The sequence below is a fragment of the Molossus molossus genome, unplaced genomic scaffold, assembly GCF_014108415.1.
Source record: "Molossus molossus isolate mMolMol1 unplaced genomic scaffold, mMolMol1.p scaffold_m16_p_20, whole genome shotgun sequence".
Classification (NCBI taxonomy): domain Eukaryota; kingdom Metazoa; phylum Chordata; class Mammalia; order Chiroptera; family Molossidae; genus Molossus; species Molossus molossus.
This window is the reverse complement of record NW_023425356.1, coordinates 11,836,218-11,855,377: the sequence shown is the minus strand read 5'-3', so window position 1 is coordinate 11,855,377 and position 19,160 is coordinate 11,836,218.

Below are 19,160 nucleotides of genomic sequence, written 5' to 3'. Positions count from 1 at the left end.
AGAGAACAACAGATCGGTTTCAGAAGCACAGAGAGGAGGGAGGAATAGAAATGTCTACACCATTGAAGGGGAGGGAGCTCCAGGCTGAGCTGGGAGTCTGGGAACAAGTCAGAGGGCCAAGCTTCCTCCAGGCCTTCTGGGTCTGGGAGGGAGTTCCTTCTCTGCACTGGGAAGGCGAAAACGTGTAAGAGCCATGGTGGCCCTGCTCGGCTCACCCTGCGTCCTCTACAGCCTTGTCCCTTCACTGGCCAAGCCAGATGTGGGGTGTCCAGAAGGACGCGAGGGGTCCAGGGCGAAGGGGCAGGGTGCTGTGTGCTCACATGATTCAAGGCCTCTGTATGCAGGTACCACCTGTTTACCAGGCGTCTGCCCCCTCCGAGGAACTTTGTGTGTCGTAGCCATGTAATCCTTGCCGAGACCCACCGAGGTCGGCATTACTAGCTCCATTTTACAGATGCGCACAGGGAGGCACCAGAGGGAGGGTGTGAGCTGGGCAGCCCGCTCCCGCTGCGCCCTGGGCCTCCGCCTGGGCCTCGCGCTCCTGGGGCAGCCAGTGCTCTGAGCACCTGCCGCCTCGACCGCGCGGGCTGCATGCTGAGTGTGCTGGGTGCTGGAAGTGGCAGATAATGAGATGTGGTTCTTGCCTCAAAGGAGCTGGTGATAAGGCGGTGACAGGAAAAACACACCTGCAAGATGACTCAAAAACAATGGAAAAGGACAACGTTTGTAGTCAAGCAAACAAACCAAAAAAAGAAACTATAGACCTGCATGAGTTCCTCTGATCTCAGAAAGCCACACGGGGCCCGGGCCAGGGTTGGCATTGAATGCAATCAGAATGGATGGGTAGCTGCCCAGGGCGGCTTCTGGGGTGAGGTGACTGTCTTGTCAAGCCTTGGAAACACTGGTGAATAGGACAAGAGTAGTGCAGAGAAGGGCAAGGTCACTGTCCACTCCCCCTTGCCCTCCCAGGAGCCCGAGGGAGCAGCTGAGGACCACGCCCACAGAGGGGCCGTCTTCCATGCCTGTTGGATGTGGACAAATCTGCTGCCAGTGTTGGTGACAAGACTGCAGAGGAGGCGAAGGGACCTCACAGCTCACTGACCGTGAGGGGGTGTCAGGCTGGTGCACGTCATGTTCTGGCCACATCGACAAGAAGCTGAGCATTTGACTCAGTGTGAAATGTTCTGTGCCCTCAGAGGGAGACGGAGAAATGAATAAACTTTCTAAGAAACGAATGAACCCACAGTGTATCCTGCTGCCGTAATCCAGACAGAAAGTGATGTTGGACACACAGTTTGGAGCCAGCCCGTCGGGACACAAAGTGGATTAGTCTGATCATCATTCTTTGGCAGATAATGAAGCTGCTACATTTTATTTTGTTTTATTTTTTATTTTAATTAATTAATTAATTTTTTTGTTACAGAGGTTTCTCCTTTTTTACCCCATTGGCACCCCCCTCCTCACCCCACCCCCACCCCGTCCCTGGCTTTGTTGTCCATGTCCATTGGTTATGCATACATGCATATAAGTTCTGTGGTTTATCTCTTTCCACCCCCCCACCCCCTCTTTTAAGGGATGTCAGTCTGTGCCCTACTTCCATGTTTCTGGGTCTACCGAATTCCTCTGACTGTTATGTTCATTATATTCTGTATATAAGTGAGATCATGTGGTATTTGTCCTTTTCTGCTTGGCTTCTTTCACTTAGGAGGATAATACTTTCCAGGTCCCTCCATGTCGTCTCAAAGGATGAGAGATCGTTCTTTCTTACAGCTGCGTAGTACTCCATTGTGTATATGTACCACTACTTTTTTATCCATTTGTCTACTGATGGACATTTGGGCTATTTCCAGATCTTAGCTATTGTAAATAGTGTTGCTATGAACATGGGGGTACATATATTCTTTCTGATTGGTGTTTCAGGCTTCTTAGGGTATATTCCTAGAAGTGGGATCACTGGGTCAAATGGAAGTTCAATTTTTAATTTTTGAGTAACACCATATTGTTTTCCATAGTGCTTGCACCAGTCTGCATTCCCACCAGCAGTGTATTAGAGTCCCCTTTTCTCCACACCCTCGCCAACACTTGTTGTTTGATGATTTGTTGATGGCGGCTATTCTGACAGGTGTGAGGTGATACCTCATTGTTGTTTTAATTTGCATCTCTCTGATCATTAGTGATTTGAGCATTTCTTCATATGTCTCTTGGCCATTTGTATGTCCTGTTTGGAGAGGTGTCTATTCAGCTCCTCTGCCCATTTTTTAATTGGGTTCTTTGTCTTCCTTTTGTTGTGTTGTATGAGCACTCTCTATATATTGGAAATTAACCCGTTATCTGATATATCATTGGCAATGATGTTCTCCCATACAGTGGGTTACCTTTCCATTTTGATGATTGTTTCTTTTGCTGTGCAGAAGCTTTTTAGTTTGATGTAGTCCCATGTGTTCATTTTTTCCTTTGTTTCTGTTGCCTTAGGTGATGTATCAGTGAAAATTCTGCTGCGTATGATGTCCGAAATTTTGATGCCTACATTTTCTTCTAGAATTTTTATGGATTCACGGGTCACATTTAAGTCTTTTATCCATTTTGAGTTTATTTTTGTGTATGGTGTAAGTTGATGATCTAGTTTTATTTTTTTGCATGTAGCTGTCCAATTTTCCCAACACCATTTATTAAAGAGGCTGTCTTTACTCCACTGTATGCTCTTGCCACCTTTGTCAAATATTATTGCCTTGGGTCCATTTCTGGGTTCTCAGTTCTGTTCCACTGGTCTATATGCCTGTTCTTGTGCCTGTACCAGGCTATTTTGATTACAGTCGCTTTGTAGTATAACCTGAAATCTGGTATTGTGATCGCACCTACTTTGTCCTTTTTCAAAATTGCTGTGGCTATTTGGGGACTTTTTTTGTTCCATATGAACTTTTTAAGTATTTGTTCTAGTTCTGTGAAACATGTCGTTGGTATTTTGATGGGGATTGCATTGAATCTATAGATTGCTTTGGGTAGTATGGACATTTTAATGATGTTTATTCTTCCAATCCATGAACAAGGATGTGCTTCCACTTTTTTATATCTTCCTCTATTTCTTTTTTCAATGTCCTGTAGTTTTCTGCAAATAGATCCTTTACTTCTTTGGTTAAGTTTATTCCTAGGTATCTTAATATTTTTGCCGTGATGGTAAAGGGGATTGTTTTTTCAGTTTCTCTTTCTGTGAGTTCATCATTGGTGTATAAGAATGCCATAGATTTTTTGACATTAATTTTGTACCCTTTCCTCATGTCTGATTGCTGTGGCTAAGACTTCCAGTACTATGTTAAATAAGAGTGGCAAAAGTGGACATCCCTGTCTTGTTCCTGTTCTTAATGGAAATGTTTTTAGTTTCTGCCCATTGAGTATGATGTTGGCTGTAGGTCTTTCATATATGGCCTTTATTATGTTGAGATATGATCCCTCTATTCCCACATTGCTGAGCGTTTTTATCAGAAATGGATGCTGGATTTTGTCGAATGCTTTTTCAGCATCTATTGATACGATCATGTGGTTTTTATTCTTCATTTTGTTTATGTGGTGTATCACATTTATTGATTTGCGAATATTGTACCAGCCTTGCATCCCTGGGATGAATCCCACTTGGTCATGGTGAATAATTTTTTTGATGTATTGCTGGATCCGATTTGCTAGTATTTTGTTCAGGATTTTGGCATCTATGTTCATCAGGGACATTGGCCTGTAGTTTTCTTTCTTTGTAGTGTCTTTTTCTGGTTTTGGAATTAGAATTCTGCTGGCCTCATAGGACGAGTTTGGAAGTCTTCCTTCTTCTTGAATTTTTTGAAATAGTTTGAGGAGAATAGGTGTTAGTTCTTTTTTGAATGTTCGATAAAACTCCCCCGTGAAGCCATCTGGGCCTGGGCTTTTGTTTGCTGGGAGAGTCTTGATTACCTTTTCAATGTCCTTGGTTGTTATCTTGGTCTGTTCAAGTTTTCTATCTCTTTCCGGTCCAGTTTTGGGAGACTGTGTGTTTCTAGAAATTTGTCCATTTTGCTTAGATTATTGAATTTGTTGCCATATAGTTGTTCATAGTAGCTGTTAACAATCTTTTGTATTTCTGTGGTGTCAGTTGTTACTTCTCCTCTCTCCTTTCTGATTTTGTGTATTTGGGTTCTCTTTCTTTGTTTCTTGGTGAGTCTAGCTAAAGGTCCATCAATCTTGTTTATCTTTTCAAAAAACCAGCTCTTTGTTTCATTGACCCTTTGAATTTTTTTTTTTTTGGTCTCTGTCATTTATTTTTGCTCTGATCTTTACTATTTTCTTCCTTCTACTTGCTCTGGGGTTTTCTTTTTGTTTGCTTTCTAGTTCTTTAAATTTTGAGGTTAGACAGTCAATTAGAAATTTTTCTTGTTTCTTGAGTTAGGCCTGTAGAGCTATGAACTTCCCTCTCAGAACTGCGTTTGCTGCATCCCATAGATTTTGTGTTGTTGTGTGTTCATTTTCATTGGTTTCCAGGAAGTTTTTAATTTCTTCCTTGATCTCCTCAGTAACCCATTCATTGTTTAATACCATGCTATTTAGCCTCCATGTGTTGAAATGTCTTTGCATGTTCTTGTTGCAATTGATTTCTAGTTTCATGCCCTTGTGATCTGAGAAGATGCTTGATATGATTTCAATCTTCTTGAACTTGTAGAGATTTAGTTTGTGTCCTATCATGTGGTCTATCTTTGAGAATGTCTCATGTGCACTTGAGAAGAATGTGAATTCTGTAGTTTTGGGGTGTAAGTCTCTGTATTCACTTTCAACCTACGTGAGTCTTTTGTTGTGAGGTGGGTCTCTTGTAAACAACATATAGATGAGTCATGCTTTCTTATCCAATCAGCTACTCTGTGTCTTTTTATGGGAGCATTCAATCCATTTACAGAAGGTGATTATTGATATGTACTTATTTATTGCCATTTTTGTTTAGTGTGGTTCTTTTTTTCTTCCTGTTTCTCCTGCTAATTACAGCAATCCTTTTAACATTTCTTGCAGTGCTGGTTTGGTGCTAATGTATTCCCTTAGCCTTTTTTTTGTCTGAGAAGTTCTTTATTTGACCTTCTTTTTGAATGATAGCCTTGCTGGATAGAGTAGTCTTGGATTCAGATCCTTGTTTTTCATGACCTTGATTACTTCATGCCATTCCCTTCTGGCCTGTAGTGTTTCTTGTGAGAAGTCAGCTGAGAGCCTTATGGGGTTTCCTTTGTAGGTAACCTGTTGCTTATCTCTTGCTGCTTTTGGGATTCTCTCTTTGTCTTTAATTTTTGGCATTTTAATTACTATGTGTCTTGGTGTGGGCTTGTTTGGGTTCTTCTTACTTGGGACTCTCTGTGCTTCTTGAACTTGAATGCCTTCTTCCTTCACCAAATTAGGGAAGTTTTCTGTCACTATTTTTTTGAATATATTCTCTATCCCTTGCTCATTTTCTTCTTCTTCGGGGACTCCTATGGTGCGAATATTACTACGTTTCCCTAAGAGCACAGAGTTCCTGTCCCACAGTTCTCTTAAGCTGTCTTCCTGTTTTTAATCGTTTTTTCCTTTTGGTTTTCTGATTGGTTGATTTTTTTCTACCTGTCTTCTAATTCACTGATCCGGTCCTCAGCTTCCCCTACTTTGCTTTTTAGACCTTCCAATGTGTTTTTCATTTCTGATATGTCATTTTTTATCTCTTCTTGATGGTTTTTAATTTCCAATTGGCTTATTTTCAGCGTCTCTATGTCCTTATTCATGCTGTTGAGCTTCCTCAAGATCATGGCTCTGAATTCTAGTTCTGTTAACTTGCCTAACTGTCTCACATTGATCTCATCTTTGGTGGAGGTCTCTTATTCTTTCATTTGGCTTTTGTTTCTGTGTTTCACCATTTTGGCTATCACAGTGGGCTTTGGAGCCTGTCAAGTTTTCCCTGTGGGTGTTGGTGTTTGTGGCTCCCTCTCCTGTGTTTAGATGAGTGAGGGAGGACCCACATTAAACACCACTGTCAAGACTTACTTTCCTGGTTAGAGTTAGCCCAGGAAAGGTACTGTTATCCTCTAGCTTTTTGCCTGGAGCCCAGCAGTCGAGGTTACTTGATGAGTTTTGGGTTGTCAGTTGATTGAAAAACTCTCTCAGGTGCTCAGCATAAGGGGATTTCCCAAGAGTGGGGCAGATGCTGGTTGTTAATGAGCTTCAATTAGCACTTCAATGGCCCACAGGGTGGGGTTGGATCTCTGAGGGAGGGGCTGCTGCCTCTCCCCAGAGCCCTGGGTAGGAGCAAGATGACCACCGTCCTGCGTGGCTGCAACTCAGCAAAAGCTGAGTGCCCTCCAAATCCCGAGTGTCCCGACACAGTTCCAGTCCAGTCTGCCCTCCCTTTGCCGGAGCCCAAGGTGAGTGGCTGTGGCTGTTTTAGCCTCTGTCCTGGCTGCGCTGTGGGGCCGCCTGGGAGTGTAACCCGAGGGCGCTGCTCCCAGCTAAGGCCGCTGCTGAGCTACCGACCTGTGGGCTCCCAGCCCCCCTCTCGCACCTTCGCAGTCCTATCAGGATCGAGTCAGTGTCCCTGGCTATCTGGTCCTCGCAAGTTGCTTTTCTGTTGTTTTTTCCCGTCGATTTGTCTGTGTTTTAGTTGTAATTCCAGTTTGGTCCTGGGAGACGGTCTGTGTAGCTTCCGTTCACTCCGCACCATTTTGGACTCCCCCATTAGCACTGTTCTTATTTTGTTTTCTATCATGTCGGGCTCCCCAGGACCAGTGAGTAAAGGGCTGGCGTCTTGCCAGAGAGAGGGAGAGAAACAGAGAGAGAGAGAGACAGAGACAGGAGATGACTGGTCTTTGGAAGCAAGGAGGCTTTTCTTGCCACCCCTGGCTTTTGCCATCATGATATAAAAGGTCTGTGGTGAGAGATACGTTGTGGGAAAGGAGGTGGAGGTGGGTTCGCACAAGAGGCAAAGAACCTCAGGCTGAAGAGCAGTCTAGGCCTGGGGACCAGTCAGTAAGGAGTCAATGAATCTCCCTGGGTGTCGGGGCTGACTCGGCGGAAGCCACTGTGGACTCGAGGAGGTCGCAGCCTCCTGCTGAGAAAGGCAGTGGCCCTGTCTGTGCTCCAGGAGGGGCCCCTCAGGCCCGGAGCTTGGGACTGGCCCCACCATTCTCTTCCTCCCCGGGCCCTTGAGCTGGACGGCCCCAGGCATCCACTCTCTGCTTCGCCTTCTTCATATCCCTCGCTAAGCCCTGCCAGGGGTCCCAGCCCTGCAGGCCTGCTCTCACTTCATAGCACCCCTGCAACCCCTGTCTCTAAGCCTCAGTTTCCTTGTCCAGAAAATGGGGACAGCAAACCTATCTGGCATGTTGCTGGGATGGTTCCATGAGATGAAATGCCCAACCAGCTTCGTCGGGAGCCCGTGGTCAGTGCTTGGGACTAGCTGGGCATTTGGGTAGTGACCATGGCCCGATGCGCTCTGCATCCCAGCTAGATCCCCTCCCTGCACATCCCCTAGTGCTAATGCCAGATGGACCTGCCCCAACCCCACGTGAGAGGCCCTACTGAATGCCCGTGCGCTCACATCTAACCCCCAGCTTGGCACCCAAAGCCTCTTCCCACACTCCCCACCGCACCTCGCCAGCCTCCTCTCTCCGCCACACCGTTCGGGCTGTCGCACACATCAGCCCAGCTTGCTGTTTGCTCTCAGGCCGACCCATTCCTGCAATTTGAAGGAAGAAAACAATTAATGCAGTAGGCATTCAATTTTTATTGAGCACATTGATAATGATAGTGCAAAAGATGGATACCATTTGCATTTGACTTTGCATTTAGTAGAATATATACACCTGTACATATACAGGTGTTTATATAAAATATTTTACCTAGTTGAAAGGATGAGTTCAAGTTAACATTTACTGAGCATCTGCCAGGTGCCAGTTACTGTACCAGGCAGAATATGAATCTGAACGAGGAGGGCATTGGGCTTCGTGGCAGGTCCAGGTATTTGGGGACAGCACTTCCTCCTGGTACCTGACACCGTTTCTCATGCATGGAGCCGTCGATGGGTCCCGTGGCGTTGGCTAGCCCTGCTTGCACACACGCAACACAGAGGCCCAGACACACACAGTTGCACACGGAGGCCCGAGTGCAGGGCGCTGCTATGGCGTGAATGACCTTGCAGAGTACGGGTCCAGGCGGCTGCCCTGCCAGGCTGGAGCACAGCCCCTTGAAGCTTTGCATCTACTGCCCTTCCCAGGCCCCCGGGCAGCTGGCACTGATTCCAGGGCCCTCCTCCCCACATGGCCAGTGGACTGTGCTCCTCCACCTTGGCCCCTCCCTCTGTCCTTTGTTCACCCCCTACCCCTGGGTCTCTGGACATTTCATCCTGTCACCACCGTGACCGGGGCTAGGAGGGAGCTGGGCTGGCACTCAAGTCTGTTTGTGCCCAGAGCACGGTTCTGGATGGAGAGCTGTCGGGTTCAAAGGGCATTAGCCCAGTGGTCCACAGGGGAGTCCAGCCTTTGGTGATCTGGGGAGGGGTCAGGAATGAACTGCAGTGACCTGGCCCTAAATGCAAGAGTTCCCTAGCTGGAGGCGGCTCAGCAGCCTGAGGAAGGAGGAGGCAAGGCTGGCGCTTAGCAACGGTGCCAGGGAGGGTCCATGGGGTGTCGCGGTGGCACACCTCCCCCACAGTGCAGCGAAGGGTCGGAGCAGCTGGAGCAGAGACGCCTGGCATGGAGCCAGACAGACATGAGGGCGACTTTGGGCCTGCCCCTTGACCTCTCTGAGCTTCTGTTGTCATCGTGCAGTTAAAGTAACCACTTCACAAGGCTGCTGCGAGGAAATGCGCGTGAAGGCTCCGCACTGGGCACCCGCGGCGCCCACGGCCTTTGCTCGCACCTTCGACAGTCCCGCGCGGCCCGCCGTGGGGTTGTCCGGAGATCGACCAAGGGCGCTGTAAGTGCGAGGTGCCTGCGCCGGAGGCCCGGCCTGGCGAGAACGTCCGCTGTGAAGAACAGGAAATACTCTAGGCTTCGTGGGCCTTGTCACCTCTGTCGCGACTACTCCGGCGTCGCAGGGAAGCAGCCGCGGCAGTCGGTCAACGAGCGGATAAAATACGGGGAAACCGCATTTCCGGAGCAGGCAGCAAGCCGGGCTAGCGGTGGGTGCAGCTCACTGACCGGCTAGAAGATGGGGTGACGGCTCTCCACCTCTCTCGTTGCTCCGGGTGGAGTGTTTGACATGGGTCCGTCGGAACTCAGTGCTCGGGAGCCCCATCTCCCAGCAGGAAACTTGGATCTGGGAAAGAGCACAGAGTTCCTGTCTACCCACCTCCCGGCACCTGTGGGTGTGCGGCTGGGCCTGGAGGGACTGCAGAGGGTCCAAGGCTCAGTCACTTGCCCCAGCAGGAGCCATCTGGAGCAGAGGTTGCCCGGTCCACTGCCCACCAGCACCGGGGAGTGAAAACGAATGAGCAACGCAGTCTGTCTTCTGTTTCCCACTTTTGATTGAGGTATGGCACAGTGCTTCTTTGTGAGCAAGGCATAATGATGGCCACCGACACTCCATGTCGGACAGGCAATAGGGAGTGGTGGAGACTGCGGTGCCCTTGACATGCAGCACCAGGGCTGCAGGGCTGTGGGGAGCCGCTTCTCAGCTCCCACTGAGGGGTTCCACTGGGGCCTGGGGGGCCAGTGTCAACAGATCATTTCCCAGGACAAACCATAAATCTCCCAATTTTCTTATAAAATCTCCCAATTTTGGATATTGGATCCATTAAAACAAATGCTATGGGCCGAAGAAAATAAATCTAGAACATCTGGGGAGATTATTTTGCTCTTCTAAGTTTTACATCTCTGGAAACAAAGGCTTCGAGGCCTGCCTGGAGCAGAGGCTGGTGGGGAAGGTCTGGGGGACGAGCCTGGGGTGCCCCACAGCCAGGGCCCCTCCGCTCAGCAGTGTGACATTTGGGCCCGATCACGCTCTGTCAGAGGAAGTTAAGCAGCATGCCTGGCCTCTACCTACTGATTCCACGGCACCCCCACCAAGTAGTGATGCCGTGTGCAGACATCGCCTCCTGTCCCCTGCCGGGCAGTCGCCTGGGTTGAGTAGTACAGGGTTGACCCCTCCAGAGACTCCGAGAGGCCAGGCCTGCCCGGTGATAGGCCTCTCAGCGATTTGTGAGCAAATGTTTCTAAATTACCAAATTTTAATTTAGACCTCAAGCTCCATTATTGCCTGAGGCTTGAGGAAAATTGGGGACTGTTTAAAATCATTAATTGGAGCCCGCTGCAAATCAGAGGAGGGTGAACTGGGCTGCCATGATGGGACAGAGGCGGGAGGGGGGAACAGCTGGTGACAGATGGACGCAGAGCCACGGGCCAGGCAGGCTGGGAACAGGGCGTCCTGCCAGGGGCGGCGACCCCGCTGTGGGGGCTGCACGGGACCCCGAAGGGAAACACGTGTCCAGGCTCTGAAGACCCAACCGGCGCCGTGGGGGACATGACCTGGCAGGACAGAGGTGGGTGAAAAACTCCTGAAAATAGGAAGGCCGATTCCTGGGGCCGCGGGGCGTCTCCCCGGAGCTTCGACACCCTGTGCTGTGCATGGACTGAGCGAGTGGACCCATCTCTCTGATTAGACTCAGGAATCCACGCTAAGTCAGATGGTTCCTGGCCTGTCTCCAGGGTTAAGCTCTGGAGCCGAAAACCAGGGAGGAAGAGACACTTGAGGGAGGGACCCTGTGGTGGAGGGGGGAGGGGCCGAGGGGCAGCAGCAGGAGCCTTTGAGAAGGGGAGGGTGAAGAGGGTCCTCTGGAGAGAAAGGTGAGCGGGGCTCTGGAAGGAGGGACAGGGGCTGGAGGAGGACATCTGCTCGGAGCAGCTGTGCTCTCAAGCCTCGTCTGAGTTTTGATCTTAAGTGAGCCCCTTTTTGAGTTTTTCTTTTTGTGGTCACTTCAGGTCCAAAGAATACAGCTGGGTTTGCCAAGCTAGAAATGTCCGAGGCCCAGGCTGCTGGCCCCCAAGGGCTGGTCAGAAAGGGAGGTGGGGATTGTCCGAGCCCTGGCTGTTTCTGGGATCTCAGCAGCCAGAGCTGCCCACACGGGGAGAAATGACCCCACTTCACAGCCCTCGATGAGGCAGGGCAGCGATCAGCAATCTCATTTTATGGCTAAAAACGCTGAGACACAGAGATGTAGTGACTCATCAAGGTCACCAGGGAGTCTCGGGCCTGCGCAGGAGCCCTGAGCCCCCAGTGCCTGCTCTGGCCCCTTGCACGTCCCTGGGGGCTTTTGGAGAGCAGTGCTGTGGATGGAGAGTAACGGAGATGAGAGGAACTTGGGCTCAAGGTTATTTGAGGGGAGCAGCTTGGACTGTACTGGGGGCCCAGGGGTCTGCCTGGGACACTTCAACAGGAGGACACAAGCACTGCTCTGAATCTGAACACAAGCTCCGCCCCCCCGCCCCCCACCAGCCTCCTCCACGCGCTGGCTGACCTTATTTCCCTTCGACAAGCGTGCGTGGTCTTCAATAATGCAGGCCCCCACCTAACACAGAAGAGGCCTGTCACCCAAAAATAGCTTGAAAAGCAGACAGAGGGAAGCAGATAAGCATTCTAAATAATTTATTTATAGCACAGAGCACAAAGCCGTCAAAGAGACTACAGGCGGGTGACAGCCATAGCACCCCTTGGGGGGCAGCTGGGACCTCTCCCAGTCCGTGGGGCTATCTCAGGAATGTGCCTCTTGGGCTGGTCCTGCCAGGAGTCTGCAGAGAAGAAGAAGACAGGATGAGGTATAGGGTGAAGCGGGCAGAGGAGCGAACACCAGGACCTCAGGTGGGGATCAGATCAGGAGCTTCAGCAGGAGCTCTTTGGGAGGCACAGAGATCCTTGTTGCTGGAGGGGTTAATGCAAAGGCTGGACCCCCGTCGTGTTTGGTGGAATTCCTGCAGGGGCTGGAGATTTGAGGGGATCAGTGCTCTTTAACTCAGGTGTAGCTGAGCAAGCCAAATCTTTGCCGGCTCGTGCCCCATCCCTTCTGGGGACAGAGGCTGCTGTGGCTGAGTCCTCTTCCTGCCCCTTCCTCATTCGCTGCACCCTCGGTCCACAGCGTAGATTCAGCCTACAGTTTGGATTGGACACTGTTCACTAGACAACCTCTAAGTCCCCTTCCAACTCTGAGTCTGTGTTCCAGAATGTTCCAGCTTGGCACTATACCCTTTAGAAAAGAAACATAAAAAGATTGTGTTGCATAAACAATTCTTTCAAAGGAACAAAAGGGATGTGAGGCCAGAGAATTTCAGACTTGTGTAACAGAATTATTTCTGCAGGAATTTCAATAATAAGGTGCTGTTATAGCTCGAAATGTATATTTTTTGTTAAGTGAAAAACCCGAAATAATTCTCTGGTAGAACAAAACTGACAACACCAAACTTAAATGTTCACGGATTGCTGGATAACACACACGAAATACCCAAATCGCCAAGGTTCTGTGGACCACCTCAGGGACAGCAACCTGTCCTCCAGCGCAGATGGTCAGCAGACGCATGCAAGGCCAACGGACCAGCCAACCCCCGAACTGGAACGTCCGTGCAATGCTGCACCGCTCACCACTGGCCTATCCCTTCACTCAAGATGATTGCTCCTGGGGGCAATCGAGGTAAAACCAATGGTGGTTTGTGAAGGCAGTTGGAATCCCTAACTGATCAATCATGCTATGTTCGATTCAGTTCACAAACACTTGCCAAGTGGAAGAGGGCGAACTCTGCAAGGGTCAGCTGTGGGTGTCCGCCGTGGCCTGCCCACCAGCCATCAAGGTCGAGGACCCACGGGGTGTCGCGCCCAGGAAAACAATGGGGTAGAAGTCAGAGGCTATTCTGAAGGAGCTGACGTGGCTTTGGGGAAGGAAGAGGGGTTAGGATACTCTTCTTTTCCCTGCATTAAAAAGGAATTTGTTTGAAATAATTGTATACGTACTGTGAAGTTGTAAGTGCAGTATAAAGAATTCCTGTCTCATACTTGCGCATAGATCCCCTCACTGTTAATATTTCACTGCATTTCCCCCCTTTCTATGTGTGTGTCTGCTGATTTATTTATCTGTGTTTATCTACACCCATGTATTAGTCTGGAAAATAAACATGCTCAGGGATAATGGTAAAAATCATAACAGCAACATTTATTGAGTATTGATAATGTTCCAGGCATGTGTATGATTAGGTACTTTACATATATTAAGCCACTTAATCCTATAATGACATCCCATTGTGTCATCCCATTTTACAGATGGGAAAGCTGAGGTATATGGTCCCACAGCCAGTAAGTAATGGAGAGAGAATTCTAATCCAGGCAGCCTGCTCCATGGCCCTCCCTCTTAGCCAGTGGGGAAAAGGAAAATGGAGGGGGCCTGGCAGGAGCCCCAAGTCTGGGTCTGCTCAGGTGGGTGAGGTAGGAAGGCAGTGGAGGCTGCCCAGGGCCCCTGGATCTCCCGACTCATCTGAGACGAACGAGGACAAACACCCACGCTCACCCCCCTGGAGAAAGCTGCTCACGCCGCTAGTGTCAGATCCATTCTCTGACTTTGAGCTCGGAATCATCATTTTTACAAACCACCCATTTTTTTAAAAAGAAGAAATGAATTTGCTCATTTTTATTCCTCATTTTTGGATAACACACAGAAGCCACTTAGAGCTTAATATTAACACTGTACATCACTGTCGGCCCGCTGTAAGTGGCGCGTGTCACGTCCCAGCCGTCTGCAAACTCTGAATGTTAGATGAGCAGCGGAAGGCGGAGAAGTCACGAGAAGAAGTCCTCCCGCTTCAGCTCTGAATTTATGCAAGAGGGTGAGTATCAGAGAGCCTAGTCCCACTCCTGTCACTTGGTGTGGCCACCAACATTAGCCCTGCAGCTTGGCAAAAACTCGTATGTGTCTCAGCTCATCCCCGTGGTGGTGGTGGTGGTGGGGGGTGGGCAAGGTCCCCTCGAACTCCCAGTCTGTAAGAGGATGAAGGGTGATTTCCAGAACCTCAGGGTCAACTGACATCTCATTTCTTCCCACCAGCCCCCCCCCCCCTCCCCGTGCTGGTGCTGCAGTATGTCTGCCCTGCCCCCTCCCCTGCTCTCCCCGTCACTCTCTGTCTCTCCAGGGCTACTGTCTCAGGTCTGCCCTTTATCCATCTAGCTCTTTCCTCTGGCTACTCACGTCCCTCTCTGCCCCACCTTGCTCTCTGTCTCTGACGCTGCTCTCCCTTGCCCGAAACCATTTCTCTTCTGTTATTGATTTTGTTGCTGAGGTATATTTCACACTCTTAGTGGACAGCTCGATGCATTTTGATATATGCACACACCCGTGTCACTGCCACCCGGGTCGGACACGGAACACCTCCAGCAGCCAGGCTCTCTGGGACCTCTCTCTTCATGGACTGGGTGACCACCGTCCTGACTTCTATCACCTTTCTGGAATTTCCTCTCAATGGAATCACACGGGACGTCATTTCTGGCTCCTCTGCCATGGTGTGGGAGGAAGCACACGGAGGGAGGCCTGGTGGGACATGACTCACTGCCTTGTCCCCTTCCCGAGGTCCTCAGTGCAGAGGGACTGTGTCTGTAGTGGCCTGGCCCACACTGGCCTGGCACATGGCTGTTCCTAGAAGTGTGAGCTGGGCTCCAGTCTTCAGACACCCATCCCTGGTCCTCTGGGGGCTGACCCTGCTCCAGGGAAGGTCCTGTCAAATCCTTGACAAAGCTCCAGGGATCCCGGCTCTTCCCAGATGGCCTCAGCTTCCCTTCTGAGTCACCACAGGGTGCTAGCAATCTCAAAGATCTCCCTACTTTAAAAAAACATTTTTTTTTAAATGAAGACCCATAGAAGGGCTTGTCTGGACCAGAAGGCAGGTCCGCTGGCTCCCCCCTATGCCCCTTCTACCACAGCATCTGACCTTGTGGCTCTGTCACCGGGACGTTTAGGCAGCTCTGCTTAAGTTGCCTTCCAGTCCCCGGCCCTTTCTGTGGTCTCCAGGGTGCACTCCCCACACCGTAGTTGCTGTAGGGACTGTGCTGAGGTTGGTCTTGTAGCTTCCTGTCGCTGAAATCCAGAATTCTGTTCACTGGAGCCATGCTGTTAGCCTCCTGGTGCGAGAGCAGGCTGAGCTGCAAACTCCCTGGGATGGGAACTCATTAATGCCACACTATTTGCAAATGATGCCCTTTTATTCATTTTTCCCCCCAAAAGACTTACCACTTGTTGACACCGACTCTCTAATCAGAGTTGAAGAGAAGGGGAGGGAGAGCCCGCTGGCCCTGGGGACTGGGAAGTAGAGTGACATTATGAAAGGAGAGTAGGACACAGGCAGCTCCCCCAAGCCCCCAATTCTGCTCTGTTCCTCAGCCTCTTGCAGCCCAGGGGAGCTGAATCATTGCCCTGGAGGCCTGCAGACCGGGTGATGCATGAACAGATGGGGGCTGGGGACGAGGCACCAGCACAGAGCCACCCTGCCCTCAGTACCCTCTCCTCCCCGTTGTCGGGGACCACCTGGTCTGATGGAAAAGCCGATCTTGCCGCCAAGGGGCGTCCCTCTGAGAGCAGAGTGAGAACGCCCATGCGCAGTGAGCAGCTCGGGTCCTGTGGAAGAAGGGTGATCGTGCTGGTGCGCACGCAGATCCGCAGAGCCTGGTGTGGCCCAGCTAGCTGGCTCACATGTTCCCCAGCCTGAGGGAGCCACAGGCAGCAAAGGCCTGAAGGAGACATTTCATCCTGCCTTCATTGGCATTCAAGTCAGGGGCTGGGCTGACAGGCCCGAAGCTAATCCAGCTATCTCCCTGTCACAGACAGAGCCGCCAGGGAGAGGCTCCATCTCTGGTCCCCCGTGGGCGCGTGGGCGAGATCAGGTGTGATCCCCTCTCGTCCCTCCGGTGGCCTTGCTGTCCCCACACTACCCCACCTTCACCATCGCCTCTTGCTGCCCAGCAGATTCCCTGGCACGAGTTTTGTCTACTCATCATGCCCATTCGGACGGCTCCCAGCCCACGCAGGTACCGGCTGAGTCCACACGTGTCCCTCCTGAGGCGAAGTCAGTGGTGATAGAAGGTGAAATATCTCAGAACCTTTTGTGACCCCAGATCCCATGACAAAAAGTGGTGGAGCTCAATGTCGGAGTTCCATTTCTGAATGTCGGTCCACAGATCTTTCCCGGGGTAGAGGCAGGGCCTTGGGGGTGGGGTGGGGGGGGGTTTGTTCCTCAGGGTCACACCTCCGGCTCTGTGTATTGTTTTCTCTTTGGCTCCGTTGGCCTCACTGAGTGGGCTCCCGAGCTGTTACTGAGAGGCCAGTGTGGCAGGAGACTGGAGACCGTGGACTTGGAAGCAGCTGTGAGGGAGGAAGATGAGCAAACGGGATGAAGGAGCTGCTGCGGGGGAGGAGATTGGGGAGGAGCAGAGAGGCGGTCAGAGGTGATGCGCGGGGCACCTAGCACAGTGCCATCCCCTCTGCGTCCCCATCAAACGCCGGGGAAGCTGCCCTCCTCGTCCGTGTTTGCAGAGCCGTGTACGCGGCATGTGCGCGCCTGGCCTGGTGTGTGAGAGACCTCGCACCTGCGCAGACCTGCCTGCCTGCCGAAGGGCTGTGGGTGAGCAGCGAGGCCAGCGGAGGCCCAGGGACATGAGAGTGTCTCCTGTGAGGCTGGCAGTGCAGTCCGCCCCTGCCATCGCCCTGCCCCAGGCTCTGCCTCCCCCGCCGCCTGCCCAGGACGCGGGGAAGCCACCTCCCGGGCTCGCGCCCCGTGGGACAGCATCTGACAGACTCCTCTAAAGGTTGCAAGGTGTGATGGGGCTCGGGCGGCGGCCAGGAAGATGGCAGAGGCACTTACAGGTCAGATTCAAACGGCGAGGCAGCGGCTGTCAGTGGAGGGCCCCGGGACACGGCCCGGCTTCGCCGATTTCTCGTCAGCTTTGAAGGTGGGGAGGGAGAAAAGAGGATTTTCTCTACTCTCCTTTTTCCAGTAAGCACTGGAAACACTCAGAGTTTGAGTATAATCCTTATTGACTCCATCTTCCAGGGGAGGGAGGGAGAGAGAGAATTTCATGGAACCAGAGCCTTCGTTCTCAGAGCCCTGGCCCGAACCCCCCAAACTGTGGGTTCCACATGCAGGGGCTCCGGGTTAGAGGGAGGAGTGGCAGTCTGGCCCAGGGCCAGGCCGAGGGGCAGCGAGTCGGACGGGCTGCCTGATCCGATCTGTTTGGCTTGAGGCCAAGAAGGAGGCTCGTGAAGCCGGGTGCTTGGAAGCAAGCCCAGAGCACAGAGCTTCAAACAATTGCTGAAAAAGGAAACCACAGTTTTAATTATTCCCCCAAATTAGGGGGTTTCTTTGTACTTTCATGTCTATTCTTAGCTCTAGAACTTTATAAAAGTTCTGGACGAAATGCAGACGTGAGCAGGGCTCCGTGGAAACGGGGGCCACTCCCTTAGGTGCCGAGAGCCGCCTTGCCCAGACCCTGCTCTTCTGGGGGAGACAGGACGGAAGCGCCCAGCCTTGTCAGCCCACCGCCGCATGTCTTCCCTCCCAGCTTCCTGGGGGTCCGCCCAGGCTGTCCCTCCACCTGCCCCCGCTCGCTTCCCCTCCTCCCACCGGTGACCACCCCAAGGGCCCTCTTCATGACACACCCCGAAAGTTAAACCGCCTCCTAGAGCTCACCCCAGAGAGCCTAGCCAGCCACATAAGAGACCCAGGTCTGTAATAAGTGCGAGAAAGGACGCAAGGCCATGTGGCAGCGTGGCTGTGGGCGAACGGAGCCGCCGGGCCTGCAGGCAGGGCCTGGACCTTCGGGCTGACACCAGGAAGAAACTGGGCCTGAGCTCTGCAGGTGGAGGAGACAGAGGCTCCAGGGCACTGGGGGCCTGGCCGTGCCGGCGTCCCCTGTGTGAGCACGCAGTGGGCGTGGGTTGTAAGGCCTCCCTGCAGAGGGCCCTGTGAGCAGAGGCTGGAAGGGGAGTGGAGGGGGATGGAAGAGGGAAAACGTTCCAGTCTGAGAGACAACACAGACTAAGGCGGGGAGGTGAGGGAGCCACCGTGGCTGGATGAGGTTCGTCAGTGGGGATGCAGGAACGTGCGCGTGGGCAGGGGCGGGACCAGAGCTGGGGACTGCTCACTCTGTGGGTGGCTGGGGAGTCCTGAGAAGAGAGCAGAGAGCCGTGCGGGGTGGGATCGACAGAGGAGACCCGTCTGGGAGACCCGTTGGCGGCCCGGCAGAGTCGAGGCAGAAGCCCATTTGAGCTGGTCCAGAACCATGACCAGGGGCATGGAAACAAGAGCAGAGTGCAGAGAGGAGGTGCCTGGGGGCCGAGGGCAACGTAGGAAGTGAGCATTGGTTTTCTGGTGTGGGTGACGAGCTACCTGTTGGTGCCAAGGCTGGAGACAGAAAGGGAAACAGATTCTCCTGGGGAAGGAGGAAGTGCTGTGAGAACCGGGGGCTGATGGCTAGAGGGGGTGCTGAAGACCAGGGAGGCCCGAGGGGAAGCCCAGTGCTCCTTCAGGTGAGATTCATGAGGCCAGATGCGAGGGGGTCCTCAGGAGGGTGCAACGTGAGTTGAGAGGAGAGAAGACCGTGCAGACCTCGGACAAGGAACAGAGCCGGCCGAGAACGCCCGCTCAAGGGTGTGGAGAGTCACGCGTGGGAAGCCAGGGGAGGGAAGCCGGGAGGAGGACGCAGGAAGGGCCACACCTGGCTGCTCTCGAGGGGCAGGCAGAGGAGAAACAGAGAGCAGGCCACAGTGCAGGCAGCAAGTAAGCTGGGGCGCCCTCAGCGAGGGCAGCGGACCATTCGCGGGGTACACCCAGACGCCAGTGACTGAGGGTTGGCCGGAAGGTGGAGAGCAGGTGTAATACGTTACTCTTCTGATTAAACTACAATGTGCCCGAGAATGTGTCAGGCCCTTTGGAGCCACGTAAATGAATCCATTTAATCATCACACTAAGTCTGCAAAGTGGGTGGGATTTTCAGCCTCACCCTTTTCCCGCTGAGGAGACAAGCTCAGAGAGGTTAAGAAACTTGTTGACTGTCGCTCAGCTCTAATACATTGTGGGGCTCACTTCCTGACTCTCCGTCTTGTGTTTTCCCACCATCCCATGCTGCCTTTCCTTTTAAAACACAAGGATCGAAGGTTTTCAGCAGGTTTGAGGCTTTGG